Below are 11,057 nucleotides of genomic sequence, written 5' to 3' on the forward strand. Positions count from 1 at the left end.
ATGATTTGAAGCACTAGTTCACTAGTTCTAATCACCACGTCACTAGTCCTTCAAGGGGGAGGAACGTTTTTCTGTTTGGGCAGCTGGAGCTATGCATGCCACAATCAAAGGAGGACCTTCAAAGCCCCTCACATGGAAGTTGCTCTTCCCATCATCAGCCAGGACATCATGGACTGGACAAGGCAGCCAAGGCTGGCCACTCTCTGTGTTTCACCACTAATCCCTAACCCCGCCCCCCTTGAGTGCTCGTGGCTTTGCGACTCAGATGGATCCTGTAAAGGCAAATTGCCATTTCTCTTCTGCCAGCTGGGATGGACTGAGGTGGCTGAGTGGGTCTAAGAAGGTGAGGAATGACCAGCCATGGCAGGAATGGTGTGTGTGGTCCTACCTAATCAACCTCGTGCCCAGTACTCTGAGCAGCTTATTATTCCAGGGGCTGTCCTAGAAAGGGGCTTTGTGAACAAGCACAGTTTCAGATGAAAAGAATTACTTGATCACAAAGGCACCCTGCGCTGATAGCAGGGCTGGCCTGGGCTCTGGACATTTCCAGTTGGTTTCCACAGACCCTCCTCCTACTGACTGTGTCATGTAATATCTGAGTTCCATGTAAAGACAAGAGTCAGCTTCTTTCCGTGCTTGGTGGATGGCCAGAATTAAATACCCCGCCGCCCGCCCCCTTCCCTGGCAAGCGACTATAGAGTCTGTCCATGAGCAGGTGATGTGGGCCTCTGCACGATCTGTAGTTTGGAAGCAAGCTTGTGTTTTCTAGGCATCCATCTGTGAGAGGAGAGCGGTGTCTGTGCAGGCTCCGTTGCTTAAGGAGGAAAACATGGCTGCTCGTGTGGAGATGCCTGCCCTCTTGGATTTGTCAGTTTGTTTTCGGGAGAAGTTCGGGGGGCTTCCGAGGACACGAAGCCAACCTTTAGGGGCTCAGAAACACCTTGATGTCCTCCTCCTTTGTTGGGAGGAAGCTGTGTGGGTGCCAGCTGTGCCGTGTGTGAGCATACTGCGTGGGACTAGTGGGCACCATCCTGGATGCTCCTTGCCCAAGCAACACATGGGCAGGGAGTAGTGAAAGAAGAGACTTGATACCCTATGAGCATATACAGGGGGAGGTAATCCCCCTCAGGAACAGTCATAGGGGAAGGGAATAAGGGGAAAATGGGAGGGAGGGAAGAATGGGAGGATACAATGGGATAACCATCGAGATGTAACAAGAATAAATTAATAAAAAAAAAGTTAAAAAAAAAAAAGACTCTGTATGGACAACATGTTGTAGGAGAGGCTGAGATCCGACTCTGGGATGTCTAACAGTTAAGGAAGACACTCTTATCTGCCACTCCAGCTTCACCCACCCCCACCCCCTGGCTCCGTGTGCTAGTCTATAGGATAGGGAAACGTAAGAGGGCTCAGAACCTCTTCACAGCATCAAAGCGGCTCACAGATCATGTCCCGGCATTGGGAGGAGGAATACACTATCTTAACTTTGTGACACGTGGCGCTCATCATTACCTTCCTCGGCCACAGAGGCCCAGGGGTCATGGAGTGTTTTGACTGTGTACTCTAGGTAATGCGAGGCTAGTCCAGCGGTGGCTACCTTGATGATGTGATGTGATCATCCATCCCTGTCAGTCTTTCCAAAGTCCCTCACTGGGCAGCTCGTTCACCAGGTCTCCATGCTTTGAGTCATTTTCTGTGCCTGTTTCCTCTACCTGGAATGCCCTCCCATGTTTCTTTTATTGGCACATGTTTAAAACCCCAGCTAAGCTACCCCAAATCTCCTCTCCTCCCCACAAGGGGGGGAATAAATATCCTTTGAAGGATAGCATTTGTTACACCCTAAGGGCGATTTCATTCCCTTTAAAAATTTAATTACATACATTTGTTTATTTACCATATAATTTATGTATGAATGCATGTATGTGGGCGCACATGCCATGATAAACATGGGGAAGTCAGAGAACAACATGCATGAGTCAGTTCTCATTCCATCTCGTGGGTCCTGAGAGTCAAACTCAGGCTGTCAGGCTTAGCAGGAAGCCTCTTTGCTAGCTGAAACATCTTCCTGGCCCCTTTTCTGTTTCTAACCACCCAAGTGACACTCCTGGGGTGGGGGTGGGATTTGAGCTTTTTGAGGAGGGACTCTCCATGTTGATGACAGAAGAGGGGTATTTCAGAGTCATGTCTATGCTTGCTGAGTTTCCGTGGTGATGGGAGACAGATGGACCTGGGCCTTCATTTGTTCTGGGCCAAGAAGGACATAGGCTGGACGGGTCACGGAGGCTGCTGATAGCGAAGCTGGGAGAAAGAACTTTGCCTGTGGGCAGGACCATGGTTGGAATCAGGGGCTGATTGTCATCTATTCTGGCAGTGGCTTTATCTTCTTGGGACTCTTGTTTTCCTTTCTATAGAAACCCTCCCAGGGTGCTGTGAGACTCGCATGAGATAGTGAAGGCAAAGTCTACAGCCACACTGCTGCCTTCTTGGAGTGTTCAGGGACTTCAGAGCATGGGTCTGGCTTTGTGCTATGCACAGCGGTTAGACGTGGGGGCTGGAAGTGGTGTCAGCCTGTTTGAGAAGTTGATGGAGGCAGCGGGAAGCAGGGATTTTTTTTCCTGCACATCTCGGGGGCCTCCCACAGGGTCCAGCCCATTATAGGTGCTTATTAGCTGCTCAGTTCTTATTAAGAGTTGAATAGAGATGATGTTTTGGGATGGACACGGGGAAGAGGCACGAGGAAAGGGGTGGTTAAGGGAGAAGTCCCTGGTGGTGGCATGTGGCTAGGGTGGCACGAGATGTGGATGTCCTGCCCATTGTGAATTAGACTCGGAGGCCTGGAGAGGTTTGGCTTGGTTCATTTGCCCCCACAGGCTCTTACCTGCTAGATTGGCAGCCATTAGTGGCCTATATTTGGCGATCTCCTTGTATTGGTTGTGGCACCTTAGCTAAAGCCATTCAGGAGGAAGAAAGCGGAGGGCAAAGGCGATATCTTTGGTAAAGGGAGCCATGTTGCAAGGTGAAGCTTGGGTGTGAGAGGCGATGGATGGGAGCTGAGGACAGCTTGGAGGCACACAACACTACAGTGAGCAAAGGCTCCTAAAGGGTGATGGGGAGAGTGGGCGTGACACATTTAGCGATAGCATCCCGTACAAGTGGGCAAGCGATGTTGCTGGTAATGTTAACACAGGTAAAGATGCAGAAGAGAAGGGGAAAGGGGCTCCGCATCCCTCCCTCCAGATCCATGGGAAGCTTTAAAAAACGCCTTTGTGTGAGAGACAGGTTTGATCAGATTTCCCTCTTAGGAACGCCTGGCATTATTTGTAAGATGGAGAATGGCTCCAGAAGGCTCGAGAATGGGGGCGAGGCAACAGGGGGGAGGCTGGGGAAAGTATGTGTCGGGAGAGAGTCTGGGGTCTGCTGAGCGGTGATGCCATCAGTGCACAGATAAAAGGAAAGACTTGGAGAAGAATCACAGAGAAGAGGTGACTAGGAGGACAATAATGGGGGGGCGCCACCTTGAGTCCAGGAGGACACATAGGTTTTGCAGGGCCAGCATGAGGATGGTGCTACTTACAGTGGCTGGGACAAGTCTCTACCTCCAGGATCCCAAACCAAGCATGGTCTCCAATGCCTGCACGCTCATATATTTAGTGAATATTTGTATGTGCTAACTGTTATAATATATCCTGTGCATTTCCATTTATGTGCGGTAAAACAAAATTAAAAATCGGATAAAGATGAAATAAACAATATTTTTAAATATCTTGCTGTGATTAAAATGGCTTCTTAATTTCATTAGCTGGCATGGCGAGGCAAAATACATGCTTAGGGAGGGGTTCCTCATTAACGGCAGTGGATGTATATCCATATTTCAAATAGTCTTCTTGATTATTTGATATCTTTTTTGCCAATTTCCTGTCAGATGTGATTAGGCTCTCTGGCTTTAGCTCCTTGTGCAGCTGATGAAGAGCTATTACCTGGTGCAGGGCAAGTGTCAGCAGCCTCGGGCTTGTGGCTTTTACTTGTGCTTGTGGCATTCGAGTCATTCAACTTGTGCATCTTTTCTGGGGGGGTTATCTGAAAGTTGCTTGTTCCGTTAAAAGTGTGTGTGTGTGTGTGTGTGTGTGTGTGTGTGTGCATGCATGTGTTGTGTGTGTTGTATCTGTCTCTGTGTGTGTCTGCGTGTGTGTGTGTGTGTGTGTGCATGCACGTGTTGTGTGTGTTGTATCTGTCTCTGTGTGTGTTGTATCTGTGTGTGTGTGTATGTGTGTCTGCATGTGTGTTGTGTCTGCCTGTGTGTGTATGTGTGTGTCTGCATGTGTGTGTTGTATGTGTGTGTGTGTGTGTGTGTGTGTGTGTGTGTGTGTGTGTGTGTTGGAGGATTGTTGAAGACTGAAGCCAGAGACTGTGCATGCCAGGCAGGAGCTCTGCTGAGCCACACCCCCAGCCCCTTTACTCCATGTTCTAAGAGCTTGCATGTGCTCTTTATATGCATTTGCAGTCTCGAGCTCCTTAGTTCATCCTGTCACCGTTCAGCAGGTGGCCCTCACCGGCTTCTCTCAGGACACCTTATTCACAACTTGAGGTGAGGGCACAGGTGCCATTTATACATTCAGAGCTTTCAGCACTACTAAAGCTTACCTTTTTTACTTTCATATTTTTGAGGAAGTAAGAAGATACAAGGGAGCTGGTGAGATGGCTCAGTGGCTAAGAGTGCTTGCTGCTCTTGCAGAGGACTGGCATTCAGTTCCCACCATCTACAGAGGGTGGCACATGGGCATCTGTAACTCCAGCTCCAAGGGATCTGACACTCTCTCCTGGCCTCTATGGGCACTTGTATGCGTGCACACACATATGTACACATAAATAAAAAATTTAAAAATATTAATCTTTCTAAAAGAAGAAGAAGAAGGAGGAGAAGAAGCAGCAGCAATAGGTGTGTAAGCATCCAGGAGCCAAGCTGGCATTGTGTAGGTTGCCCCTCCCCACACTCAAAGGTAGGATTCTATCCCTGAAGATACCACACATGTTAGACACGAGACTTGGGGGATGAGCTGAAACAAGCCTGACCTGGAAGCCACATTCCTGAGGACTAACTTTCGTAACCAAGCAGGCAATGGAGAAAAGCAATCAACACTCTTACCCAGCTGTTAAGCCTGTGAACCACCACAAAGGCTGGCTTAGCAAGAGATCCCCAAGGGTGTAATAGTGGCACTTACTTCTTGGGTGTAACTAACAGCTGTCCAATTTTACTTCAGGCCTAGGCACTGTGAGGGAGCTCATGCCACACCACCATTTTCCTAGTTCAATATAGATTCTAACCCTATTCCTAACGCCTATTCTTATACCCACGGGAGTGTAGCTCTTACTCACTACTATAGAAAACCGCATTGGTCCAAATGCAGAGGATAAGTGATTCTGGGGGGGGGGGATCCTGCCCTTATTAATACATTTGTAACACAATTCTTGAAACCAAGACCCTGGAAGCATCACGGGATAGGTAGAAAGGTCATTAGACTCAGAGGACCAAGATTCCTGTCCCATTATACACTATTGTGCCTTGACAGGGATGATGCTTCCGTCAAATCTCAACAATATGGTCGCCTGAACAACACCTACATGAGGACCATGCTAGTTTGCATGCCAGCATAGGTGGAAGAGAGCGATGGATGCTCTTCTGACTGATAAGCTGGGCAGTTTCACGGAGACCCCACTGTACCAGGCTGTGCCTGAGAGGGAAAGGCCTACAAGTGTAGTGGGCCTAATTGGTTGTTCTAATGGTTTTGACTGAGCACATGGAGGCAAGTGTAATCAGCTACCCCTGAACACAGCAGCAGTTTTTTTTTTACAAGAGACAATGCCCTGGCCCTTTGCGCCATCAACCCCTGCAAGGATACTGGCTTTGGGTGGGCAAGAAGAGAGTGCTCTTGACACATTGGGAGCCTGTTCAGTGCAGCACTTTCCTCCTCTGAGGGATCATTTTCTTTTGGGAACTGGATTCTGCCCTCTGATTATCGCAACTCATGGTCTGTTTGGTTTTTCTCCATTTAACTCCCACACTCATTTTGCGCATGAATGAGTACAATGAAACCAGTTTAATTTGCTGTTAATTCCCTGTTTAAAATATTCTCCTCTGTTTAAGGGACATAGCCTCTTTCATCTCACTGAGGCAGCTTGTGAAAGGAAGCAGCTGCTAGCACAGTGCCAGGATTGGGGGCTGCTGTGGGCGGAGGTCAGCCTGGGCCAGTGCTGCTGTGGCTCACAGGATGGGAGGGGGCTGGACCAGGTGAACGCCAGGGCTGGATGGGCAGGGAGGAGGATGGTCTGCAGTCATTGGGCCTTTGAACTGAGCTAGGGCTGGATGGCTCTGGATGGAGAAAAGTTCATCAGAGAGATACTCTGTGAGGATGCCAGTAAAGGGACTTTGCACATAAACTAAGGATATCGTCTTGTGACTCCAAGTACGTGTGAGTGAGGAAGTGAATTCTGCAGTTGACTACGGAGTTAGGGAAGAAAGTCTGACTGTGATTTAGGAAAAACAAACTTTTAAGGTTGCTTCAAAGCGTCTAAATAGAGTGTTTATACAATTTGTTTAAGCTCCTCTAGTGAGCAAGGTCTGGGTTTGGCAAATATGTCCTTGTTTGGGTCAGCCTTGCCCTAGTTCTTTTTCTTGACTGGGGACCTTTGCGGGGGGGGGGGGGGGGAGGTGGGGAGATATAGTCCTTGCACCAGATGCCAGAGAGCCAGGTCCTAGGCAGCGCTGCATATTGAGAAGATAAATGAGGAGAATCTGAAAAATAGAAACAGGGTGCTCCAGCATCATTTACCACTGCCTCTCAGGCTACAGGGAGATAGCTTCTTTCTGTCTGATTTTCTAAGTTGCAGGTGGAGGGATGTTGGCAGCCATCATGGGCATCAGTCGTTGCTAACTTTCCTGCCTGAGCTGGGATGATAAGGGAACCCCGGGGGTCTCCACAAAGCTGACACCTCATGCTTGTGAGTGCACAGGTCCCCAACTCCTTGACTGGCCATAGATTCTGCCCACTGCAGCCACTGCTCGCCTCACCTCCACACTTGGCCCGCTGGGCATATTAGAAGATGACTAGATACATCCATCAGTCGGGCGCATCTGTAGAGAAAGCCTGCTGGAGAAAGGTGTGCGCGTAGGTATGGAGGTCTGGAAGGCTAATGGAACGGGAGGATCGAAGGCAGCAGGTGCTCCAGTGGCTTCATGGGTGATGGAGTAGCTGGAAGACATACTGAGATTTTCTTTCACAGCCATCTTCTAAGCCACACGGGAGCAGATCAGAATGGTCCAAGGCTGGCTTCTGGGTCCTACCAGCCCACAGCAGCCAGGATATTGCCTGGTGGAAGCTTCTGGAGATTGTTTTTGTTCCCAGAAGCCCCACATCTCCTCTCTCTCTCTCTCTCTCTCTCTCTCTCTCTCCCTCCCTCCCTCCCTCCCTCCCTCCCCCTGAAGAACTGTACATTAAAACACTGGTTTACCTGTGTTAATTAGGTAAACTAATTGTTTTAACTAATTGGACCACACAAATGTAATCCCCTTAAACACATTCTTTTTCCATTTCTGCAGTTCACTGTTTGGGAGCTGTGTCTTCCAGCCTCCCATTTTTCTCTCCCCCTCCACCACCTACCCCACCCCCACCCCCACCCCCGCCCTGCGTCCAAGTCCTTTGTATAATTTGAGGCATACCTTAGCTTTTTTGCAAGAAGCCTTTGTGTCCTCCGCAGCTTTCCCGTTCTTCTCTTCTCCACGGGATAGGGTGGGATGTTCTAGCCAGCTCCAAAGAGTCCTGTAAAGTCTAAAGTGATGAAGGATTATCTCAGGGCACACAGAAACCCTGGGCTTGTGGGGTCGACACTGTCGTCATCTGGACTTAGTTCTCACTGAACTTCCTCAGTGCGCAGCCCTGGTACTCCTAACATCAGGACCTGACATGCCAAGCCAGCAAACACCATAGCTGTCTGAACCAGAGGCTTAGACATCTGTTTGCCTGCCCCTGAGCGCATCACCATACCCAGAAACCACCTCAGCTACCCTAGCCATGGAACAAACAGAGAGTAATCATGGTTTGCTAGGGATTGCAATGGTTGACATGTGACCATAGCCAGGGAGTTAATTAATAGTAGTAGTAGTAGTAGTAGTAGTAGTAGTAGTAGTAGTAGTAGTAGTAGTAATAATAATAATAATAATAATAATAATAATAATAATAATAATAATAATAATAATAATAGAAGGGTTGAGGGCTGAAGTGATGGCTCGGTGGTTAAGAGCACTGGCAGTTTTTCCAAGCTGGGTTCAATTCCTGGCTTCCACATGGCAGTTCATAACCATCTGTAACTCCAGGCCAAGGGTATCCAATGCCCTCTTCAGGTCTTCATTAGTATTGCACACATATGGTGCACAGACATGTGCAGGCAAAATACCCATACACATAAAAAAAGTAGATAATATCTATAAAAATGTTTTTAAAACAGCAAAAGAAGGGGGGGTTTGTTTTGAGCACTGTTTGAGAGGATAGCCCATCACGGCAGAGAGGACACAGAGGCAGTGCATCTACAATCGGGAAGTAGAGAGTGATTCATCGTGGTGATCAGTTTGCATTCTCCTTTTTATTCAGTCTGGTGTCCCGTGCCATTGATGGTGCTACCCTCATTTAGGGTAGGTCTTTTTTTTTTTTCCTCCAGTTTAAACCTTTCTGGAAATGCTCTCATGGATACACTCAGAGTTGTGTTTCCATGGTGACTCTAAGTATAATGAAGTTGACAATGACTATTAATCATTATACCTGTCTTACCTCTGTATCAAAGCTCTCTCTGTGTATTGAATATTGGGCCTATCCTGATTCTTAACATGATCTCTCTAGAGTATTAATTATATATCAAAATGCTACTTCTGTATAAAGTCACTCATTAGTGTGGGAAATGAGGTGTGGGAAGCATTCTTTTGCAGGCACAATTCAGCCCATTTCATTGGCCATTGATCCCCATCATTGAAGATGTAATTACAGTCTCACTCAGAAGTCCTGGCTATCCCCCTTATGGCTGCCTTCAATCTTGTCCACGCTTTAGCTGTGTGTGCTGATGACTGAGACTTTCTTTCCCATCCCTGGTTCTTTTCTAGTCATTCTGTATCCACTAATTCCCACCACAGGAGGAGTTTTGAACTTAGCTCCTTTCTACAGTGACCACAAATTTTTCTATAGTCGTTTCTCCTTCAGTGACCCTCAGGACTGCGCCAGCCAGTCAGAACCTTGCCATTTCCCCACGACTCCCAGGCATCCTGTCATCTGCTTCCCTTCTGAGGTCTGCTTTTGCCCATTTGTTGGTACACTCCTCTGCCATCTGGTTTTGCTATGTTGCATTTTTCTCTTCACGGATCTCCTTCATCAGTGCCTCTGATTGGTGGTTCCCATCGCATCAGAGCCCAGGGCTCCTGGTCCTTCTGAGCTCTCCCACAGTGATGTGTTTCCATTGATGTGCTGAGTCTACAGACCCCCAGCTGATACCCACGCTAATTACACACATTCCTCTGCAAGTTCATTAGTAGCAAATGAGGCTTGTATTTGGCATGTTTCTCTTGTTGTCCTTTCTACCCGTTAGGAAGGACTCAAACTCCCTTTGAACCTAGCTGAAATCAGTTAGCCCAAGAGGACAACATGACAAGCCAAAATAAGGCCAGTCATCTTCCGTGGGCACACTTTGCACAGATAGCTTGTGAATATGTAATTTTTTAAATTCTGTTTTTATTCATGGAGTATCCCGAGGGTCCTGGTTGGGGACTTTTTGGAGGTCACAAGGACTTCTGTGGAAGTTTATGGGTACGATGATAGCTGTAAGGGTATTGGATTATTGTACAACAAAATAATGAATTAGTTAATCAAAATTTACAAGAAAAAATTGAAATCTCATCAATCATGTTCTTTCGAGCCAGAGCCGTGGGCTGTCCTGTGTGTTGGCGGTGACAGCAGTCCCAGTTCAGTTAGTTACAAGGGAGATGTTATGATTCACAAAGTTTGTCAGCCACTAGCATAGACACTATAAGCATGTTTCATAGCATCCAGTGGTCCAGGGGTAAAGTGAAGCCACTTGTGTGTGTGAAAGCATGTGTGTGCACACGTGTGTGTATGTGTGTGTGTGTGTGTGCATGCACGTGCTGGGCTGATGAACTCCTCTAAGACTAGCACTATCTCCCGCATAGTCTAGACAAGTCCTCATTCAATAGATAACATACTGTCTAGTTCACCTGATGGGATCTCGAGCAGGACGGCCACTCGTTAGCTTCTAACAGTCATCTGAAGATGTGCTAATGCTTCTTGTACAGACATTATAAACTCTAAGGGCTAGACAGGGGCTTTTTTTTTTTTAAGCGCATGCTTAATTTTGATTCAACTAAGTAAAGATAATAGATAACATTGGGATGGAATGAAACAGAGGCACTTGCCCCGAAGCGTCTCAGTTCCTCTTCACAAAACCTTAGGAAGCACGTATGTCATATCCACGTTGCGGATGAGAAGCCTGGGGTCCAGGGAGGTTGTGCGGGCAGTCTAGGATCACAGAGACGACACAAGGGCTTGTGTTTGTTGTATCCAACCCCAGAGCTGCGTCTTAGATGTACCATGGCTGGCTAAGCAGGGGGTGCCTCTAAAACAGGCAGATGTGTGTTCTCGTCTGCTGGTACACAAAGCATTTTATCATATATTTTTTTTTCTAAAGGAAGGCCGGGCTGGCAGAAGGAGCTTGGTGAAGCATAAAGAAAACCTAAATCAGTTGTTACTGGCAGTCCCGAGATGCAGCGGCAAGCTTAGTGTGTTGTAGAGTGAAGGTGTGTGTCGTTTTGTTGAGGTGTGAACTTAACCCGCAGGCACCTGCCGTGGAGTGGGGTGAGGGAACACAGTCACTTTGCTGTTTTCCGCCGTGTCACGATTGCATGACAGTGCATAGGGCAGAGCAACTCTGCAAGTAGGAGGAAGGAAAACCCTTTCCTCCCAGGAACGCCCTGCTGGTGTTGCTGACAGAAATTAAGAAAAAGAAAA

General features: G+C 47.7%; 1 protein-coding gene and 1 long non-coding RNA gene across 2 annotated transcripts in view; one reads left to right on the forward strand and one right to left on the reverse strand.

Moving 5' to 3' along the window:
• Positions 1-11,057, forward strand: part of EPHB1 (EPH receptor B1) — a 441,689-nt gene that overhangs the window by 99,057 nt on the left and 331,575 nt on the right. The gene's annotated exons all lie outside the window — the stretch shown is intronic.
• LOC311581146 lies at positions 6,135-7,823 on the reverse strand. The gene is made up of 3 exons (XR_014773662.1): positions 7,715-7,823; positions 7,067-7,247; positions 6,135-6,790 (listed from the first exon to the last, which is right to left on the reverse strand). It is a non-coding gene; the product is annotated as an uncharacterized lncRNA (long non-coding RNA).

The sequence above is a fragment of the Acomys minous genome (genome assembly GCF_964271855.1).
Source record: "Acomys minous genome assembly, chromosome: 13".
Classification (NCBI taxonomy): Eukaryota; Metazoa; Chordata; class Mammalia; order Rodentia; family Muridae; genus Acomys; species Acomys minous.